At 48.6% G+C, this 21,274-nt stretch overlaps 1 protein-coding gene across 8 annotated transcripts in view; it reads left to right on the top strand.

The window, feature by feature from the left end:
* The window catches only part of RREB1 (ras responsive element binding protein 1), a 176,547-nt gene that overhangs the window by 46,916 nt on the left and 108,357 nt on the right, over positions 1-21,274 (top strand). Inside the window, exon 1 of one of the 8 annotated variants that reach the window (XM_081827712.1) lies at positions 283-645. The exons of 6 other annotated variants lie outside the window; for them this stretch is intronic. The gene's annotated coding sequence lies outside the window, so the exon portion shown is untranslated. Of the gene's footprint in view, positions 1-282; positions 646-950; positions 1,443-21,274 lie in introns of those variants that run through there. One more of the 8 variants, XM_081827714.1, reaches the window with a different exon arrangement.

Raw genomic sequence — 21,274 nt, 5'->3', positions numbered from 1 at the left:
TGGCAGCGAGATGTCTAGGGCTGAGCGGGAGCGACCTTTTAAAGAACTTTTGGGGATGGGGAGGGTGAAGTGTGCAGAGCGCGTTGTACTTTTTAAACTCGGCGTTTCCCGGAGCCGAGGACCCGAGCGCCCCACGCCGCGCTACGTGCGCTCGGGGCGGTGGGGCCGGCCGGGGATGAGCTGGGCAGCCCTCTCCCCTCGGGCTGCGCGCCGGGCCGCTCCTCCTCCTCCTCCCCTCCTCCCCCTCCTCCTCCTCCTCCTCCTCCCCTTCCTCCGCTCCTTTTCCCCTTCCCGAGCTGCCGGCTCTGCCAACCAGCTCCCAGCGCGAGCCGCCGCGGCCGCCGCAGCGCCCCGCCGCCAGGACCTGATGCGCATCCATATTAGCCGTCCGAGCGCAGGAATCCGGCCCGACCCGCGCCGCCGCGCCCGCCGCGGAATTTATTTTTAACCAGCACCGCCGGGACTCGGATGGTGCGCGCACCGCCGGCCAGAAACATCTTCCCAGCGCTGCTCTCCATCTTCCGCCCTCTCTCCCCCGACATCCTCCCCCCCCCATGTGGGAGGGGAAACTTTTCTCCTACATACTTTCGAGTCCCTCTCGGGCCGAGAAGCGCGGAGATGACGGCGCCCGCCCGCCGCCGCAAGGTACCGGGGGTGCCCGCCTGGGGTGCTCGCTCGGGGGTGCCCGCTCGGGGCTGCGCGGTGGGAGCATCCGCCGCGCCCTGCTCCGCGGACTTTGATCCTCCCCGGCGGACGGCGCCGGCCGGGAGGGGGCCGCGGGCAACGCTGCGCCCTCCCCCGTTCCCGGCTCCAGGCTAGGGGTCACGCCGACCACCGCCCCCGGGTGACCGGGGGAGGAGGGGGCCGGAGCCGTGTCCGCGCGTATTGTTCCCTTGCCCTTCCGTTGGCGGTGTACGTGTTTTCGTGGGAGCCAGCGGTGTGGAGCGGAGCCTGCATCGCGGGGGGGGGGGGGGGAACCTCGGCACCCGGCGCCGTCACGAGCACAGGAAGGAGGCCGGGAGCATCCGAGGCGGGGCCGGCCGCCGGGCCCGCTTCGCCGCCCAGCTGTGGAGCGCGCTCGGAAACTTTTGTCCGCCGCCCGCTGGACCAATTTTTCCCGAGTTCTGGGGCTTCCCTTCCTCCTCCCATCCCGGCTCGCAGCGCGGAGCCGGGGCGGGGGTGGGGGGGGAGGGCCGGCGTCGAGGGGCAGGGGACCCAGTGCGCCCCCCCCCAACCCGGCCTCGGGCCCGGCCCCCGGCGCCCCCTCCCCACTCGCGGTCTCTTAGGAAACTGCGACCTTAATGGTTGCTAAGGAGCAGGGGAGGTCCTTCCCGTCGCCGGCCCCCTCCCTGGGAAGCGGCGTGTTTTCTGGAAGGGGCCGAGGGTCGCGTCGAGGATGTGGTGACTCGCTCCCCGGCCGCTCGCGGGGCCGGGCCAGGCGCGTGAGTGCGGGACGCGGTGGCGGAACCCACTTCTCTGCGGGGCCACTTTCTTTTTCGGGCGGGCGGGGGGGGCCCCGGGCAGAGGAGGGGCGCAGGGGACACGAGGACCCGGGGGTCGCGGGGACCGGCCAGCGGGCGGGCCGGTTGACAGGCGCCGCGTGCAGCTCGCGTCCAGCGTCCGCGGTGCATCCGTGATGGGTTATAAAAGAGGAGGAAAGTATTTCTCCTTGCTCAGCAGATTTGCCCTCCCTCGCTCCTTACTGGTTAGAAGATAGAACGTGAGCCCAGATCCGGACGAGCAGTTCACATTCCATTACGAAATTCTACACGGCTTCAGAGCCAGCAGCAGCACACATTCGGGGCACTTTGGAGTTTTTTCTTCTTCTTTTTTTGGGGGATGGTGGTGGTGGTGGTGCCGAGAGATAGCAGGGTGAATAAAAAATACAACGTTCTTTGGTACGCTGAGAAACCTGTCTGAGGGTTTTCATCAGTAGAAAAATTAAGCCTCGTGCTTGTTTTAGAGTTTAGATTTAAGCCTAGCCTTTTAAAAAGTCAATGGAAATAAAGTTTGTCTGTTGGATAGGGATGCTGGAAATAGCGAGGTATTTCGGTCTCGAAGAGGAGACTTGAGATGATTTCTGCAAAGGCTGAGTTGCTAATGTGCATCCCATATTTTTGAGATCTTTTTTTCTTTCAGACATGAAGTGGTCTGTGCATGCGCATGAGTGTGTTCTGAAATAAGTTTAGTTTTAGTGGAAGGTGGAGAAAAGGGAACTGCAGAGCAGAGAATGGTTTTTGTTAGTTTTAGGGTTGTTGTTGGTTTTTTTCCTTCTTCTCCCCATAGCCCTTAAAAGCATCCTCTAGACCTGGTGCTTCTTCGGGTAGGCAGGTACGGTTCTAAGACACAGTGTAACCCGGAAGTCTAAGTTAGAGGCTGGAGTCCTGGCAGAAACTTTTTTTTTTTTTTCCCCCTTTTCTTAAACATTTAGTTCTGTGCTTCCTTCAAGAGTCACACAGAACTTTTGAAGAAATGGGTTCGAAATTAGTCTTCCCAAAAATTCATGCAATGGTGAGCCACTAATGTTAGGGGTTTTTTGTTGTTGTTGTTGTTGTTTGTTTGTTTGTTTGTGTTTTACCTCTGCATTTTGGAGGGACCTTTGTGGGTACCCGCCGATGGATCCTGCTTTGATGTGTTTTGAGCTTTGGTTACACTGATGAATTAAACATTTGAATGTCTTTTACCAAGTTTTAAATGTGTGAAAAAACACCTTCTCTCTCACCCACCCCCACTTTTACAAAAGAAAGGGAGAGCCCTTTGATTTGGTTATTTGTTTAGCTTGTGCTCCATTTTAGGTTGTTAATGAACTTGCACTGTTTTACCATTCTTAAAAATACTGCTAAGCAGGTTGCATTTTGGGATGTTTTGTTTTTAAAGGATTTGCTGGTTATATGGTACTTGCTGCTGATGCACATCATTCTCTGGGGTTTTCTAGATGACTACTTAGTTTCTCATCAGAAATTCAGAGCCTCGGCCCTTATGGCAGACAAGTGTTTGTTCTGTGATGGGGAAGATGGGTCAGACTCAGCACAGGTGGTGCATCCATTCCTAACTATTTACATCATCCAACAAGTGACCTTTTGATTGAAGGGTCTTTTATTTTAGATATCTTCAGGCAGACTCCTGAGGTCTTACTTGCATCCAACCCAGGTATAGAATGTTGAAGAAGGAAAACAAACCTCCCCTGTCAGTGGGCATCTGATCGAGTTGTTTATTGGTTTATCTGCTGTCTCGTGAGGCAGCAGCTAGTTGCCATGATGTGACTTGCATTTTTACTCTTCAATTTTAAACTGCTGTGTTGATCCACTTCCTAAGGTCAGTTTGGGAATCTTTGCTTGCTGTCTTTATGCTCAGTTGTTAACATCATTTATTACCTTCAGCAAAGGAAAATTCCTGGTTAATGATGTTAAAAAAATTCTACCCTTTTAGGGTTTTGTATGATATAATTAATATAAATTTAACTTCTACAAAAATTGGTTAAACGTGCTCACTAGAAACAGTCAGAAGTGAATCCTTTTGATGTTTCTATTCATTATCCTTCTGAAAAGTAGGTGGTGCTTAAAAGGTCATAGGATAAGGGTTGCTAAGCAGCTAAACAGAAGGATGCTAAAATTAACCGAGGCATTTTTGAAAGGGAGTCCTTCCCTGTTTTACATTATTTACTAGATTTAATTAATTTCTGAATCCTCCATGTCCTCTGACCTAGGAAGGTAGGCTGTGAAGTTTGTTTTGTTTTTGTTATCATATTTAAATAATCTGTCTCTCTTTTGGAAGTGTCTTTTAATTGAAGTTCATGCTCTCTGACCAACTCTGGTGTCAGATGGCAGCTCCTCTGGGCGGACTTCTTGTCTGATACCCATGTGTTCAGGTTAAACCTCCCCTTCCTGAGGATATACGTGCGCAACATCACCGTAGTTCATTTATTCATAGCAGATTGTTTGGTTTGTTTTGGAAAATCTAGCTCATCCACAAAGTGATGTCTTCCATTACTCTTTATTAAACAGATTTGCATTCAAAAGATAGAAATGTAATATAGTATCAGTAGAAAGTATGCAATATAGTCCCTCCTGATAACAGGACAATCGTCGTCTTCCCCCTTGCCTGAGATTAGATTAGGCTTTGATAGGACTCCACCTCCCCATCTTAAGTTTACTCAGCCCAGTTTTTCATACCTTTTTGAAAATAATTGTATTAGATTTGGAGTATCTTTGGAAGGGTGACCAAATGTAAAAAAATAAATAAATAAAAATAAAAAGTGTGATTTACCTAACATTTCTGCTGTGAGTAGGTGTAAGGATCTTGAAGTTGTACAGTGAGATAAAATGGTTGCAGTCTCAATTAACTAAAGCCATGGTTGGGAAGCATCATCTCTTGGTTGAAAGGCAAGCCTGCTCAGTCAGAGGTTTCCCCGTCTCAGAGTTGCTTCTGTACATCTGACCTACTGAACAAGCAAAGTTGAGTAACATTTTTTTATATCCAAATATAATTAAGAAACTGGGTGGGTTCTTTGGGAGGGGGCAGGGTGCATGAGTTCTCATTCTCGCTTTCTCTCTCAGACTTAGTGATTTTGCGTAGAAAGAGGCAGGGCCCTCTTCAAAAAGCAGGGGTCAGATTGTGATTTCCACGCCCCGGGGGGCCTCCCCATAAATCAGAGGTAAAAGGTGTACCATATGAAACACAGAGGGAGGCACACGATGTGCTTTCTGAAATGCATCACTTATTTTTAATTTCCCCACTCCCATAGAAGGCAGAATAGAGAGGAAAACCATCTGCTGCGTTTTCACCACGACTGAGGTAGCAGAACAAGGAAGGTGGCGGGGGGGGGGGCAGTCAGGGAGACAGACTTTTTACGTGGGCTGCCCTGTGGGACAGTGCCGCCGACTGTGGCGGTCTCGGGGTCTCTGGTCACCTTCGGGGTGTTCTCCGTTTGCTTGAAGGGAAGCCAATGTGGAGTAGAGCCAGAGACTGCTCCCTGTGGGTTGGTGGAGACCAAGGGAAGCCTGGGAGGAGGGCTCAAGGAGCTGTTCTTTCAGTTCCTGGTGCATCTTGTTTCTGATGGTACTCCAGGGTACAGGGGAGCCCGTCGGCCCATCAGTGAAGGTGGTGGCCTGTTGAATAGGTGCTTCAGACAAAAGAAGTGGGAGAAGGTGGAGATGTTTGCTCAGTGTGATTCAAGCAAGTAATGCTAAGAGAATTTGAAAGCCTCTGTAAAGTCCCCAAGACTGGGGAGACTGGGTGCTTCCTGCCCTTGCAGGATTCACCTGAGGCCTTTCAGACTCCCTGAGGGCGGGTGGTCCTGATAAGGTAGAGACAACCCAGGGCACACCCCCCCTACCCCCATTTCTTTGTCCGCCGGCCAGACTGCAGTGAAAAAGTCTCAGTGGGGGTAATTAGATAAAGCTTTTAAATGGCTCTATTTGTTTTTCCCCTGGCTTGCTTAGTATCTCTTTTTTCCCCCCTTTTTCAGAGGCCAGTGGGGTCGGATGGTCCAAAGAATGTTTGAGGCTTAGTGGCCTAATGAGTTTTAAAATTTCAGCTTTCATGAGAGTGTACCTTTGGCAAAGTCTTCACCCTGCTTTTGTGAAGGCCTTGAACAGAGATTGGATTTTATCCTCAGAGCAAGAGAAACAGCGAGGGTTAGGCGGGTATATGAACCCATTTTACAGCTGTGCCAATTTCCACTCTGGCTGGTAATAAGCCTAATCCCAGTCTAGCTCCATACGACACCTACTTTTTAAAGTCCGCTTAGCCTCAGAACACTGAGCATTAAATATGTGCCTGTCTGTGTGTTTTAAATGAGACCAGATCCTTTTCACAATAATTCTGTGTTGAATTTGAAGATGTAAGGCAATTAAAAAGCAACTTTTTAGCCTTTGGCACATCTCTGTTGATGAATGTGATTATACGCACTTTTTTTTTTTTTTCCAGTAGGTTTTCTACCTTCTGGGATTGTTGTAAGGATAATAAATGTTCCAGAAACTCAAAATCTATATATGGAAGAAAGTGGTATATTTTGAGCTCAGGAAGCTTTGTGGGTATCCACTCTGGATTTCCTTTCCAGAATTGTGCACAACTCCAGGACTTCAGGCAAAATTCGCCTAGGGGTTTATGTTCCACTTGAGGAAATGCAGCACTTTCTTTGCTTTGGGTGCCGAGAGACAAACAGAACGAGTCAATTTTTCTTTTCTTTTTTTTTTTTTTTAAGATTTTATTTATTTATTTGACAGAGAGAGACAGCGAGAGAGGGAACACAAGCAGGGGGAGCGGGAGAGGAAGAAGCAGGCTTCCCGCCGAGCAGGGAGCCCGATGCGGGACTCGATCCCAGGACCCTGGGATCATGACCTGAGCGGAAAGGCAGACACTTAACGACTGAGCCACCCAGGCGCCCCTCCTCGAGTCAATTTTTCTTAATGAAGTTCACTTCGGGGTGGATTTTAAGGACAAGGCACGTCCTCTTAAGCTTTGGACTCCCCCTTTAAAGCATGGTTCTCAGAGTTGGCGGTTTGCCCCCAGGGGCATTTGGCAATGTCTGGAGACATTTTTGATTGCCCTGCTTGGGGGGGGCGGGGAGGAGTGCTACAGGCCTCCCGTAGGTAGAGGCCCGGGATGCTGCTACCCATCCCACAGTGCACCGGCTGGCCTCACAACAAAGAATTACCCGGTCCAGAATGTCAGTAGGTGGAGGTTGACAAAGCCTGCTTTAAAGGTACAGTAGTCGTGGCCTGTGTCCTGTATGCAAGTAGCCTGGGTGTACTCCGTGGATTGCACGTGATCTCTTTGCAGATCTGAAATTTCATAAAGCAAGTGAGCTCCCATTACATGCCTGTAAGATACCATGGTTGGCACATTCAGGGTTTCACAGAAAATTCAGGGTTGGGGCAAACATTAAGTGGCGTTAAATATATTTAAAAACCCCATAGTAAATAAAAGTTCTAGAACTCATCTGCTCCTAAAACAAACCAGATTCGTTGGCACCGGGAAGCTGTTCCGAGTCACTTCTTCAGTTATTGGGAAACTCGCTCTGGTGCTGTCATCTGCCAGTTCTCCCTCATGTTTTAAGTTATGTGGAGTGTATCTCTCCCCCCCCACCCCAAGTGTTTGAATTAGCCTTTACTCGCTTGACAGTCCATGTTTTTGCACTTGTAAGTGCAAAAGAAGTCTCCCTTTGTTTTGTTTTGTCAAGTTTCTGCAAAATTCTTACATAACTATCCACCCTTTTTACAGGGCAGCGTTTGGGAACCGGTCTTCTGTCCATACATCTCCTCTTGAGGGGTGGCTGGCAGGGATGGGGAGGGAACGTGTGGGAAGACACAGTGGTTACTTTTATGTTCTCAGGACTCCTGGATCTCACATACGTGAAAAGGTAGTTGAGTTAAAGAAACAGAACGTGGTGTATGAACTTGAAACTGAATTTCCTCAGGCCCAGAAAGGTCTAGGATAGGGACAGGAGTGATCTTGAAGCCACAGGTGCCACTTACCTTACCCTTGTTCTGTGTCCCCCGTCCTCCCCCTTCCCCCCCTCCAGGCCTGTGTCACAGGGGCAGGAGGTGAGGAGCTGAGAAGGAGGCAGGAAGAGAGGGAGAGTGAATTCCAGAAAGGGAAGGGCTGACTGCCCCTGGGATGGCCTGGGCTCCCACTGACCTTAGATAAACATGTGGCTCTCGAAGGTAGCTTTTTTTTTTTACATCCTAAACCTGTGGGTAGACAGTAAGCATCTGTGCACATCTGTTTGTGCTGCTTTTGCTCAGGGACCTGCTCTGAAGCCACCTTGGCCATCCTGTCCCGAGTAACAGGAGCCGTGGATTCTAGTGCTTTCTGCCCTCTCCTCTAGCCTATAATCCGGCAGCTCCCTGCCCTCTCTCTCCATTTACAGCTTTTCCCAAGCCCGGACCTTTTGTCACCCAGCTCTCCTGCAGGTGCCCCAGAGGTAACTTGTAGAAATAAAAGTCCCCTCCCTCCCTTCTAGAAGGTGGTCTGAAATGCACCGTCCACCCAGTCTTCCGGCCAGGAAGCGCTTTGCCATCCTTGCTTGTGTCTGTCTCAGTCCTGAAGTTCAGTGAGCAGACCCTCCCGGAGACTTCTCTCCAGTGGGACTCTGGTATTGGCTCCGCAAGACCCCTGACCTCAGGTCCTCATCATGTCGCAAACACCTCCTCAGTTAGCTTCCCGCCACCCGTGTTTCCCTGTTCCAGCTCATCCTCCACTCTGCTCAGAAATTCAAGCTGTGCATGGTGTTTGCCTGGTGAAAAACATCTCTTGGCTCCCTGTTGTCTACAGGAAGAAATCCAAACTCCTCAGCTTGGCACCCGAGGACCTTCATCATCAGCCTCCAGACTGTCTTACTAGTTTCAGCTCCTGCCACTTCTCTGCGTCACTGACGCACTAAATGGTTTCTGACCGTCTCTGTGTTCGCTTGTGTTCACTCGGGCTTTCCCCATTCGCTTACAGCGAACAGCGTGTCTTGGATCTTTTTTTGAGACCACTCTTAGAAGCCACCTCTTGCAGGGAGAATCGGCTTCTCCATCCAGAGTAACTCTTAACCCCATCTGTCCAGTCTGTCGTAATTTACCTGTTGACATGTTTTCCCCACCTCAGGAACAGGGAGGGACTTTGACTCTTATTTTTCCGCCTTCTGTACCTAGCTCAAGAATTGCATAGTAGGTCACTTGGATCCATTTTCTATACAAAAGCAAGAGTTTTTGGAGAAGTGCAGCCTGTTTTTGGAGAAGAACACATATAATTTGGTAGCTAAGTCCTAAATAATCAGTACAGATTGAGAGAAAACAAAAGTAAACTTGAGTTTTTAGCACACCCATCACGCAGAGACTTGGTGTTAAGTGCACGCTGGTGGAAAAGAATTTCAAATTACAGAAATTTTAAAATAAAACTTTGCTCAGCTTAATTTACTCGAAATTAAAGAGAAAAAAAATCGTTGTTAATGCCTGATTGCACTAAAAGCTGTCTCACTGGGGCCCTTACTAATTATAACCACTTTTCATGGCTCTCGGTTTGAAGTTTATATTAAATAGGAGAGATGGGCACACAGATCAAAGACCAAAATCATTTCAGAGCTCCAACGTGTGGGCCCATTTTCTCTGCTTAGTTAGATTTTTGTTTCATTAGTGGTATGAGTTAATAGGAGTGTTGGTCTGTGTATAATTTAACTTTTCTTTTTTCCGTTACTCCTTGGATTTAAAACAAAATACCAAACCAGAAACCTACAGAGCACAGATCTTGCTTTATGTGTGTGTGTGTGTGTGTGTGTGTGCAATATCTGTACTTGATAGAAGTTGATTATAGATCATACCTACAGAGAGAATCATTTCACTGTTTTAGGGGAGCTAAGACACTCCAACTGTTTTAGGGGAGCTTCCTTTATTATTAAAAAAATCATTTCACTGTTTACAGTGGAAGCTAAGACTCTCCCACTGTTTTAGGGGAGCTTCCTTTATTATTTAAAAAAAAAAGAAAAACCCACTTCTGAATACACAAAATCATCTCAAATTGTTTAAGTTTCTTTTAAAAGAGGTATGTATAGCTTCAGAAATAGGGGAGATACCAGAAAGATAGGGTCACAGAGAGAAGTGTTCTGCTTATGGATCCTTTTGTACCTAAAAAAATTTCTTAGAACTGCATAGTGGAAGGTCTTGGTATCCTTTATACAAGATGAAATCCTAGCTGATTAAAAATATATTCCTACCTTTAAATAGTCCTGTTGTGCTTAGCTGATAACTAGAGTTTAGGCTCAGATCTAGCAGATACACTCAGATCTAATAGTCTAACTCTGTTGTATTTCTGAGGAGGCTTATATATTTTTCTTTCTACTGTGGAAAACAGATTTCTTAAAAGTCATTTCTCTTCCACTTTAGGGCTTTTAATTGTTGTTTTGAGGGATAATTATATAAAACTGTTTAGTGAACATCTCAAACAGGCTTCCCATGACTTGGTTAGTTAATCCTGTGTTGGGTTAAACTGTTCTTCTTAAAATTTTAAACTGAGTATAATTTAAAAGAGGCTTACCTTGTACATCTCTAAACTTTGTATTTAAATCATGAAAATAAGGTTTCTGAGAACTATTTGTTGTTCAAGAACTCATTAAGCTTCACAAGCCCCTTTTCCTAAAATATCATGTTGGAGTCAATATCAGACCCCATCTGCTTTCAGAAAACAGTTTTTCACCCCCACATTTGCCAACCGCATATTCTTAAATTTTTTTTTACATTTACAGATCTTTATTTGATTTTTATTTAGTATTTGAATATATGCTATGTGAAGGCTGCAATAAACACCAAGAGTGCTAGTAGGAGAAAGAGACAGTTGCTAGCTTCATGGAGGTTGAAAAACACCCGAATGGTGTTTTCACCATTGTGAAATGGTGGTCAAGTACAGTGGTTGAATGTGAATTCAACCACTAAGTCATGTACTTTGGTGCCAAGTGCTAACAGTGGAGTGTAGAACAGGAACATACAAAGTTTAGCCTCTGTGTGTTGGGAGGAGGATAAAGGATACTGGGAGGCAGGTCAAGGAAGGCATCCCGTGGAGCTCATATATGAAGGATGGTGGAGGGAAGGAAAGTGTGTTGGAGAACAGCTTATATAAAGGCCCTGAGGTTGGAGGGGAAGGGGGTGTGTGCCCACTGAATCGAGAGACACACGAGAGACACGCAGCATGTGTGTGTGTGTGTGTGTGTATGTGTGTAGGGAAAAAAGACACAGAAGAAATGAATGACAGCCCAGTGAGGTAGGTAGGGGGCTTCAGCACATTGTTTGCAGCCCACAGGTATTTGGAATTTGTCTTAGGAACTTAAAGGGTGTTAGGCCAAGGAATGGCACGATGAGATTTGCATTTTCAAAGATTATTCCTGCTCAGAGTGGAGAATAGACTAGACGACAAGGAAACTACTATTTTGCCTTCCGTTTGCAAGATCCCGTAGAAGCCTTTTTTTCCCAAAATTTTGAAAACCAGCGGTAGCTTGGATATGGTGGCCGTAGAGGTGGGGAGCCTGGAAGGCTTTGATAGAGATCTAAGTGGCCGGAAGGATGGGCTCCTGGGTGGGGTAGCATGGCAAGGGAGAGGGAGAGATGGCTTCCAGGTCTCTGGCTTTTGTAGTGGGCGAGTGGGGCTGCCTTTCGCTGAGATTAGCATGCTGGATAAAGCAAGGTTTGTAAACACGGTATGTCCCCTGTTCCTTAAAGAGGGATTTTTACGGTCTTTAATACTTGCAGCATCTTCTTTACTTGTACTGTTTTAATTGGTAAAACATACACGCCTGGCCTGGCAAAAAGCATGAAAAGTACAACCATGTTAAAAAAAAAAAAAAAAAAAAGGTGAGAAAAGAAACAGACGACTAGCTTCCTCCTTCCCTCCTCTTCCTTCTTTCCTTTTAATTTCCTGATACCAAAAGGAGATGGCAGATTTTCTTGTAGATGGCCTGAGCTTCTGAATGCTTTTCAGATGAGATCTACAACGAAATCTTGAGCGCATTTAAGTTTCTGCTTGGTTTAGTGATGCTTGATGTGTTTGACTTGTGAGCGTGAGGCTCGGGGGAGGACGCTTTGGGTGCGAACCAAGGTAGGACTCTCAAAACTGCCCGAGCCTTTGACTTAGGAGTGTCAGGACTCCTTCACGACCGGATTTTCCAATGTATTTCTTCGTTTCTCAGGGGTCACCTGACGCCCTGCGTGTCTCAGAACTCCAGCATTTTGCTGGACCGGTAATCTGTGAAAACAAAGTTCATTCAGTAAACAAAATTTGCTGCTGTATCTACTGTGCGCTGGGCTTTACGCTAGATCTGTGGGTGTCAAAGGAAAGGATTTAATCCCTGCCACAAGGAATGGAGCTTGTCCCCACTGAGCGATTGTCTAGCCTGTATTTGAACACCTCTGACGATGGCAGCCTTGCTCCCCGCCCCCGAGGCAGACCTTGGGTTTTTACTGCGTTAATTAACTTTTTTTTAATTCTCAACGCAAACAGATCTTTGTGGAACAAGATAGAAAGTGACGTGTTTTCCACTGAGTTGGTAAAAACTAGAAACCAGAGTGCAGGCACGCTGCCTCTTATGGTCTCACCCTCAGAGCTGCGTCCCTGAGTGCCACCCTCACTTACTTTCTCCTGCGCTGGAAAGTCCTGCTTCCTGAGGGGGGCGCTATATGCCTCACCTGCCTGCACAGCCATCCCCTTGTGTGTGAGCTGGGACCCCATCCCTGAAGGTGATCTCGCAAGAAAGCATTAGCAATGCTCCCAAATTGGGGTAATGCTTTCTCTGACGTTATACAAATGACTCATCAGAGCCTCAGGTGAGCCCTGGCGTGTCCCAAAGATGCTTCTCTTTTATGGTATTGATCCTGACCAAGGTAACCCTAACATCCCATGGGGCCCCCGATAGTGCTGTTGTTCGCCCACGGTGAGATCAGCATGATTTTCCATCCAGGAGCTTGGGTGTTTCAGCATCACTGAGACCATCAGCCCCATTAGAACAGACACCACACTTTATCCCAGCCCTGTATTTGATAAGGTGAAGCAGTTAGGGTTTAAAAAAAAAAAAAAAAAAAAAGGAAAGAAAAAAGAAACTCCACAAAGACCTTGCCCTGTTTCACTTCTTTCTAGTTGACATAGCTTGGTCAGGAGATGCTGAAAACTTTAAAACCTGGGTGTAAGCATGTTTTTTTGAAAATTGGAATCTTCAGGTGCTATGCAAACAACTCAGTCTTCCAGCCTCGCGGTGAGGTGTGGATTTGGGGGTCTCACAAGAAGTTTGTTGCAAATACAGCTTACTAGATAGTGGCCTTGTGATGGATATCCAAAATAGCTCTCAGTAGTATATCCAGTGGCCGATAATCTGGTGACAAACACACATAATCTCACTTTTGGATAACCCTTCCGTACCTGCAGACAGTGGTGACCATGCACACTATCTCTTGGGCAATTTATTTTTCTTCAAACGGTTGTGTATTTGCATCCAGCTGCCCCTCGTGGAAGGGCTCGGTGGTGTTAGGTTCCCTAGGTGTTGGGGTGTTGGAATGTCCCCTATGTGGCCACCTTCTGGCTATATTAGACCATCTGCTGTGTTAAGATTAAGCGGATGAAAGTTTAATATATTTTATGTAAAGCTCCTGAAGAGGTTAGTGAAACAAGTTAACAAAGAGATACATGCTTTGGCATTTTAATGAGCTTTCTTCAGAGAGTTTCACACCGCTAGAAGGAAGGCCAGGCCGTGGGATGTTCTCCAGGCTGTCTGCGACATGCCCCTTCGTTGTGAAGGCAGGGCCATTGTTGTCTTGGGAAGAACGTGGCGTTGGGATAGGTGCTCACGGAAGTGGTCACTCTGCCTTGGAGGTGGGTGGGTCCCAGGCGCACGTGGTCGCTTCATGGCAGTAAGCACCCTAAGCACCGAGAACCCGGGTGGTTACACCTCTTCTCATTTTCATTGTTGTTCTTGTTTCCTTTTCTGAGCGGTGCTTGATGTTGACGTGGGTGATGATCATGGCGTGTGGGTTGAAGCTTGCTTTTTATCAGTCCACCGGAGAGGAGAGAGTGTGTGGTCACGATCCATGCTGTGGTATCCTCAAGAAAAAGCATGGGGGGGTTGTATATGTCTGGGGGAGGGAGTGTGGTCAAATCATTATATTTGGAGAATGTGATCAGAGCAGCCCGGCGCTTTGGGTCATTGTCATCTTGATAGTCCCTGGAAGTTTGGAAGCGCTCCTAGCCGGCCATCCCTGGGGGGTCTGCTAGTAGCTCATGTCTCTCCAGAAAGCTGCATACAGAGCAGTGCACCCTTAGACAGCAGGAACTGGGATGTGGTCATTCATAGTACAGAGGAGTCTACCTAGGGTGCATTTAAATAAGTTCAGCAGACCGCATTTGGGTTTAGAGACCACCTTTGGTGAGAAACATCACTAGTCAGGGCCCTGCCTGTGTTTGCTTTAATCAGCTAAACCAGAAGTTAAGTCTTTCAGTTTCTCTTCTGCCCTTGCTAGACTTAATCGATGACTCCAATCTGATAACAAAAATCTCAAGTCCTTCCACTTTAATTTTCACCCTTTTTTGATGGTTAGACTTTCCATGTGGGAAAACACTCAGCGTGGGTACCCGGAGCCGCAATGACAACAGCTAACCTTTATTGAGCATGTACAGTAACTGTTATCCTCAATTCTTGACACGGATCGTCTCATTCATGCCTCACAAAGACTCTTTAACCTGATGATGTAGGTCAGTTACCCTCATTTTCAGAGGAGGAAATGGAGACCCAGAGGGGCCACCAGCTAGTGGGGATCAAACTGGGCAGCCTGAGTCCAGAACCCACGCTTATAGCCACTGCTCAGCAGCCTCCCATGATGACAAAATATATTCATCAAGTAAATATCCCCTGAAACCTGCCATGTGCAGAGCCCTTTGGTGCCTGTCGAGGGAAGCGTGTGTAAGAACAGGCACGCGACAGCGTTGCTGGCTTCTGGGAATAGCAGGTTATCCGGCGTTTGACAAGATGAGTTTGATAGACCATGACTTCGGTGGAAGATCAGGAGGGGAGATGTGTGATTGCTGGAGTGAGAGGCTTGCAGAGGTGGTGTTGGTTCACAGATCAGCTGGAGGGAAGTGGCTGTCCCCAGAGCCTCGGGCCAGCACTGTAGCAAAGACCCAGGGGTGAAGCCCTGAACAGACCTTTCTGGAAGGTAAAATTTCCCCCAGATCTCCAGCAGAGAGGTTCCAGTGGATCGGAGGTTGTCTTTCACATGGTGAGGGATGCCCCCAAAATGAAAGAGTCCCGGGCTTGGACTTGGGGCTTCGGCTGGTCCTCCGTGTGGTGGATCGTGGGGTGCGTGCCTGTCTCTCAGGCTCTTTCTTGTGGACACCCACTTTCAACCTCACTGAAAGTTCTGGAGCTCTGCTTCAAGGTAAGAGTAGTATGTGGGCCACTTTGGAAGAGCCTGGAAACCGTCAGCTCTATAATCAGTTGTGTTCCTTTGGGTTTTTATTTCAAGGGCCGGTGCCTTGAAAACAGGTCCCTTGTTGTTTTATGTTATAATGGGTTGTCATTTAATATATAAATTCACTATTTTGCCTCAAGGTGTTGGGGTTCAGGACCAGTGACCTAAGAGGCCTGGGGATCTGTGGTAGCTAGTGAAGTGGGTGTGGCAATTGATCTAATTATTGACCTGATCCTAAAATTTGTCCATATTGAAGGGAGGTAGCCATTGGGAGGTATCGTTCTTTTGTTGCTTTGCTTTTTAAGCAGCGGGAGCCCTGTGGACTGGAGAGCAGTGATAGAAGGATGTTCTGTCTCCCTTTGGATGTTTTTGGGATGGAGGTCACCATTGTGCATTGATCCTGCCCTTTTTGGGGGGTGCCTGAGCGAGTTATGGGAACAGGCAGATCTTGAATTGCAATGAGCACTTGATGGTTTGTTTCCTGTTTCCGGTGGGTCTGTGGAGAAGGATTGTTTTGAAATTGGTAACAAATAGGAAATTTCAGCCTTGTGTGCCACCAGCTCAGTTATAACCAAGCTATCTTCTGTTTACTGCTACCATCCTCCTCCTCCTCCTCATTTGGCCCGTGGTAATTTGAGTTCCAGGAGAAGAGTAGTGACAAGAACTCTGGATTGGGAGACCAGCATTCTGTGCTCCTTTTCTCCTCTGTAGGATACCACCATCAGCTTCCCCGCCTCGGGAATGGGAATCCCTTCTGGGACACTTTCCCCGGGTACTAGGCTCCGGGGGTGCAAGGATGAGTAAAACACGCCCTTACACTCAACCAGTGCATCCCAGCCGGCAGGGGCCCCGGGCAGGCAGAGCACCCGGGAGTGGGAAGTGGTGGGGGAAAGAGGAAGTGATGTCTTCAGATGTGAAGCGCTGGCCATGCGGAGAACCAAGGGGGTTGGGGGGAGGGACTGACTTCTAGGCAGAAGAACTGTGTTCAGTCCCTGCCCCCCAGAGTACAGAAGGACGGGGTTTCTTTGGAGCCGGGGTAGGGCAGGAAGTGGAGCGTGGCTGGAGGAGAGGGTTGGGGGTGTTGAGCTGAGTTAGGCATGAGACAGGTGTTGAGATGGGATTTCTGGAAAAATAGACGGGCTAGGGTGTGTGGGCATTGGTAGCCATCACATGCTTCGAAGTGGGGCCATGATGTGAGCGGCTTGTCTTAGAGAAAGTAGACTGCTAACCCTTTAGAAAGGGGCAGTGGAGGGCGCCTGGGTGGCTCAGTTGGTTAAGCGACTGCCTTCGGCTCAGGTCATGATCCTGGAGTCCCGGGATTGAGTCCCGCATCGGGCTCCCTGCTCGGCAGGGAGTCTGCTTCTCCCTCTGACCCTCCTCCCTCTCATGCTCTCTGTCTCTCATTCTCTCTCTCACAAATAATAAAATCTTAAAAAAAAAAAAAAATTAAAAAAAAAAAAAAGAAAGAAAGGGGCAGTGGAGGAGATATGTCCTGCAAAGTGCAGAATGAACTTGGAATTTGGTGCCACATTTAATAGAATAATTTATCCCCGCCCCCATCCCCTCTCACCCCCGTGAGATTTTTCTGCCCAGGGTGTAGTGCGGGCTGCCCTCTGAAGGCTGAAATGATCGGAGAGTGGTGGGATCCCTGTTTCAGCAGATAGAACCCAGGCCAGCGATGTGTCAACTCCCTCAGTTGTGTTTTACTCACAGGTGCTTATTTAAGCTTATCAGGTAGCAGAATTAGACCCTGGGAGTCAGAGGGGACTATTTAGGCTATAACTATAATCACCAGTTTGTCGGCTGGGAGTGAATGGGCTGGGAGAGGGAGCAGGCTGAGGGCTAGCTACTGTGCAGTCCCAGATGACCTGGGGGTGAAGGTTTTGGGGGCTGAGAGCTGCTGTTGGAAACTGTTCCTAAGGAGAAAGCCGCCTAAGCAGGGTGTGCTAGTGGGTCCTGCTCACGGGAGCATGTGCCCTCACACGGCTCTGCCCCTCCTGCTCCCCGCCCCCTGCCCAGATTCCAGCCCCGTCTGAGGATGATGTAGCCAGGACGGGGAATCCTGGATGCCCAGGGCTTAACAACCCCCAACCCCGTGTGCGTGCACGCACGCGCGTGTGTGTAGGAAGTCAGATAGCAGGCCCCAAAGACCATCAGTGGTTTATTCACTGTAGTAAGGACACGATATTGCCTTTACTCGTAGGTTTCAAAGTCTTCCGCCCTCCCGGGAGGACATGTGTGTGGCTTGATACATTTCAAAGCCAGTACTCCTGGACTGAGGGAGTTAAGAAGGCTGAGAAAAATGTGGGGAGGCCCCCTCGATTCGGGAGATGGGACACAGCACAGACCTTAACGTTAATAATTTCTGTCACCTAAAACTGATTTTCTAGGTCACGATGATGTGAGCTGTGGGCCACCTCCTGTGTTTGGTTTTGTTTCTGAACTTGTTCTCTCATTTGCACTAGATGTGAGCTGGAGGACGTGGAGTCCTGGTCCACTCTAGTGGGGCTTTGGGAGATCAGCAGGGGAACGGGGTGGGAGGCACCTTCCTCCTGCTTGTGTGACAGTCAGAGTGCTGGTTCGGGAGGGAGTGCCCTTGGGTCAGCCCTGAGCCTTGTGGTCGCGTGCCTTCCTCCATGGATGAGGAGGAGGTAGTATTCCCCTCTTTTTAGGGACAGGACGCTGAGGCCTAGTGGTGCTCCTGTTTCTGAGGTCATGCAGCTAGTGTCAGACTGCTGGGAAGCTTTCTGTCCTGGCCCGTCTCCACCGTCTTAAGGGACGTGCTTTTGTTACGCAAAATCGCATTACACCTTGGTACCCGGAGAGCTCCTAGCCAGCATTTCTGAACCTTGATTTGATTCATTTGTCTTGATTCCTGAACAGTTTGCTTGGATTTGAGCGGAACAGGATATTTGAACGCCTCAAAATTTGCCTGAAATAGCCCTAATTGAGCCAACTCCCTGCGTGTAGGGCACTGGGTTGAGGCATGGTGGAGCATGGTGGTTCTTGCCTTTGGTTTACACTGTGAAAGGAATTCGCACTGCATTGTGGACCCCAGGCCGAGTACCCGTGGAAAGCTGAAGGCCAACAGAAGAAGCCAAAGTGTGGGCTGAGGTCCAGGCAGGAAAGGGCAGGTGGGGTTTGGAGTTTCGGGTGATAATTTGGGGTTGAGGACCGCGTACTGGAAGATGGTAGAGTTGGAGGGCTATCTGGGGTGGGGTGGGGCAGGGCAGAATTGGAGCTTTCCTTCCGTGTGGGGGAGGGAGTCCTAAGGTTTTGAGCAGAGAAATGACAGGTTGGACTGGACTTTGGAGACATCCTCAGAAGGGGGAGCGTGGCCGTGTCTGTGCGTTGGGTGGCTCTGTGGCCCGCTTCACTGTTCCCTTGTGGCCTGAGGCAGAGAGTGCATCCCATGTCAGCTGGTGCGGGCTGCACCAAGCGGTGCACAGGATCTCTGCAGTGCCCATAGCCACTGGCGTGATGTCTACACACAGGGAGGCTTTATTTTGACAGCCATAGATTTGTTTAAAAGCTGAATCACATATTCTGGCTTAATATTTGACTTCCAAGTTACCAACTCCAGATGGGCTGCCCTCAGGAGGGTGATGGGTAGAAGGAAGGGTGCCCGGGGCAGCAGGAGACCTGGTTTGTTAGAAGGGTTCGCTTCAGATTCCTCCGGTCTACTCTGTCCCTCTTGAGGGCTTGTTCGCTGAAATTCTGTATCATCTTTATAATGTTGGCATATTGGTTTACTGAAGGTGGGGCCGGAAGGCTTTCTTGGCACATGGGTGTCCCGAGCTGTGGTGTGTGGACACCTGGCCCGGAGCACTGTGAACGCCTGTGTGCCTGTGGCCCCCGGGACCTGAGCCAGTCTGCCAACCCCACCCCGCCAACCCGGTTTTCCAGTCTGTGGCCGTCTTCCGTGGTTCCTGGTGACAGAGGCAAAGTGGTGTTGTCTGAGAGGGATGCTCTCACCTGCCCTGACTCGGGGGAGAAAAGGCGGTCTGGATGGAGCAGCTTTCCTGAGGACTCCCCCATACCATTTTTACCCTTCCCGGCCAAGCTGCCAAGTCTAAAGCCCTTTCCAGCTTTTCCTTTGCTCTTCGGCCCTCGGGTGAGGCTGGAGGTGCCTGGAAGAGAGGCAGCCGGGAGCCAGGGCCTGCGTCAGCCACACACGCCAGATGCCACCCCCGTGACGCAGATTCGGTGGAGCTGTCCCTGTCCCAGCCCACCCCCCCGGGACACACTCTGCACTGGTGTTCGGAGCAAAGCGCTCCTCCTGGCTCCCACCTGGATGTGGCCTCCCCTTTGAGCTCTGGCCGTGGGGATGCCATTCTTGTCCCCTTCTCATTCGTGTCCCTAGTCATTTTGAAGAAGCAGATACGTACCGTCGTCCTGTGCTGCCAGTGGGGTAACTGGTTTTCATGCATCGTCTCCATAGTCCTCACAACGGCCGCACCACGCTGGTGTCTTTATTCACAGCTTGCAGGTTCAGAAGATGGGGTTTGAGGAGAGGGTCCTGATCATACCAGGTACCCGTGGTATACAGGACACTCTGCGCTCCCCAGCTTTTGGTGCTTGGTCTCATTTAATCTGTGTGTTGACCTTATGAGGTCATTGTTGTCTCCATTTTACAGATGGGGAAGCTGAGGCTGAGAGCATTTAAATCACTTGCCTGGGGTCACTCCAGCCCTAAGTGACAGAGTCAGAATTTGAGCCCCGGCCAGTGTCCTCCAGTACACGTGCTCTTAATCTTTGCTCTTCTGTATTTAAGTAGAAATTCCTCCTTTGGGGCCGACTTAAAGCTGATCGCGTCTTTTGGATTTGTTTTCTAACACTCTGCATTTCTAAAAGGGAAAGAGAGGGAGCTAATGTGTATCACGTACCCCACTAGAGTTTTAGGCACATAGGTTGTGTTTTCCTTATACTAGAGTCTAAGCTCCACGAGGGTTTTTTGGTCCTTTTTATCCGTTTTCTCCATCCATGATGCCAAGCACCGACCACAGTGCCACGCAGGTCTGGGTGCTCAGTCAGTACTCCGTGAATGAATGAATGAACCAGGCAGGGGTTCTGTTAGCATATTCTGGGGAGGGGGGCAGTGAGACAGAGTTATGTGACTTGCCCCTAGGCACACACCACAGTTAAGAACAACTTTTGCTCTTCGCACCACAGATCTTTTGTTTTTTTAACAGATCTTTTTTACACACGTAAAATTTAGGGAGTAATCAGATCTGTGTCACGGGATCGTAGGGCATGATATGAAACACTATAAATACTTACCCAGTATCTGGCACAGAGTAAATATGGGATGAGTGGCTTTGCATTTGCTGTGTTTCCGGTCGCTCTTCTGCATATGGCTTCATCTGGGGCAGGGTTGCTCTGCACATCAGCAAAGCTGAAAATTTGCTAGCCCCTGAAACTTTTAATTTTATTAATCGAATGTTCCTATCTCTGCTGTACTCTCTGTGAAGCCATAACAAGTAGAAAAATTGGTGAAATCAGTTTAAATCTACCCCAGGCAAGGGGCTATGACTAGCAAGAGTTGATTCAATTATATTGGTGTCTGCTTTGTTTCCAGTCAGAATGTCGTACTGGATGGAAGGGCCTGAGGGGTCATGGTCCAGTTATTTCCCTTGCACCCCTTAATTTACAGGTGAGGAACCTGAGGCCTGGAGAGATACAGGGGCAGGGCTGGGGGGAACTCGGGCTTGCGTGTTAGGTTCTTTACAACGTCAGCAACCCCGCCAGGTCTGGACTCCCAGAGATTTGTCCTCGGTGGGATTGTCTGAACGCTTATGTGGGAGCCGCCATTACTCCTGCTAAAGATGTTAGTGAGTAGATTGATCAAGAGCCAGTGACTGAGAATCACAGTACTATGTAAACATTTCTCATTTATAAAATGTTTGTATTTACTGTAAATAATATGAGGGAGTGTAAAGAACATAAAACCTCCTGGCATCCTGTGACTCAGATTGCAAAGGAAATATTCCTAAATCTTAAAAAATTGGTTTTCCCCATTAGATTTGTGTTATTTTGTTGCCCATTTAACTCCTACTCACCATAGAAACGTCTACATGAACAAAAAGGAGGAAAAATCTAGTAAAGTGCAAAGGAAAGGAAAGTAAAATTATTTATTTTCCTGAGTTAGAAATAACTTTAGTATATGTCCTTCTAGATGGCTGATGTGGATGCATACACATACCATAAAAATGGGATTCATTACATTTGTGGACAGTAAGAAGCCCAGTTTTGCACATGCCTTTATACCACCAATCTATTAAAGATTTAATGTGATATGGTCAGTATTTGCTGATGCATTTAAATATCCTTTGACATGAAAATCACAT

The sequence above is a fragment of the Leptonychotes weddellii genome, chromosome 8, assembly GCF_054177405.1.
Source record: "Leptonychotes weddellii isolate Sample4059 chromosome 8, ASM5417740v2, whole genome shotgun sequence".
Classification (NCBI taxonomy): Eukaryota; Metazoa; Chordata; class Mammalia; order Carnivora; family Phocidae; genus Leptonychotes; species Leptonychotes weddellii.
The sequence above is the reverse complement of the archived record's forward strand: the minus strand, read 5'-3'. Positions and strand labels throughout refer to the sequence as shown.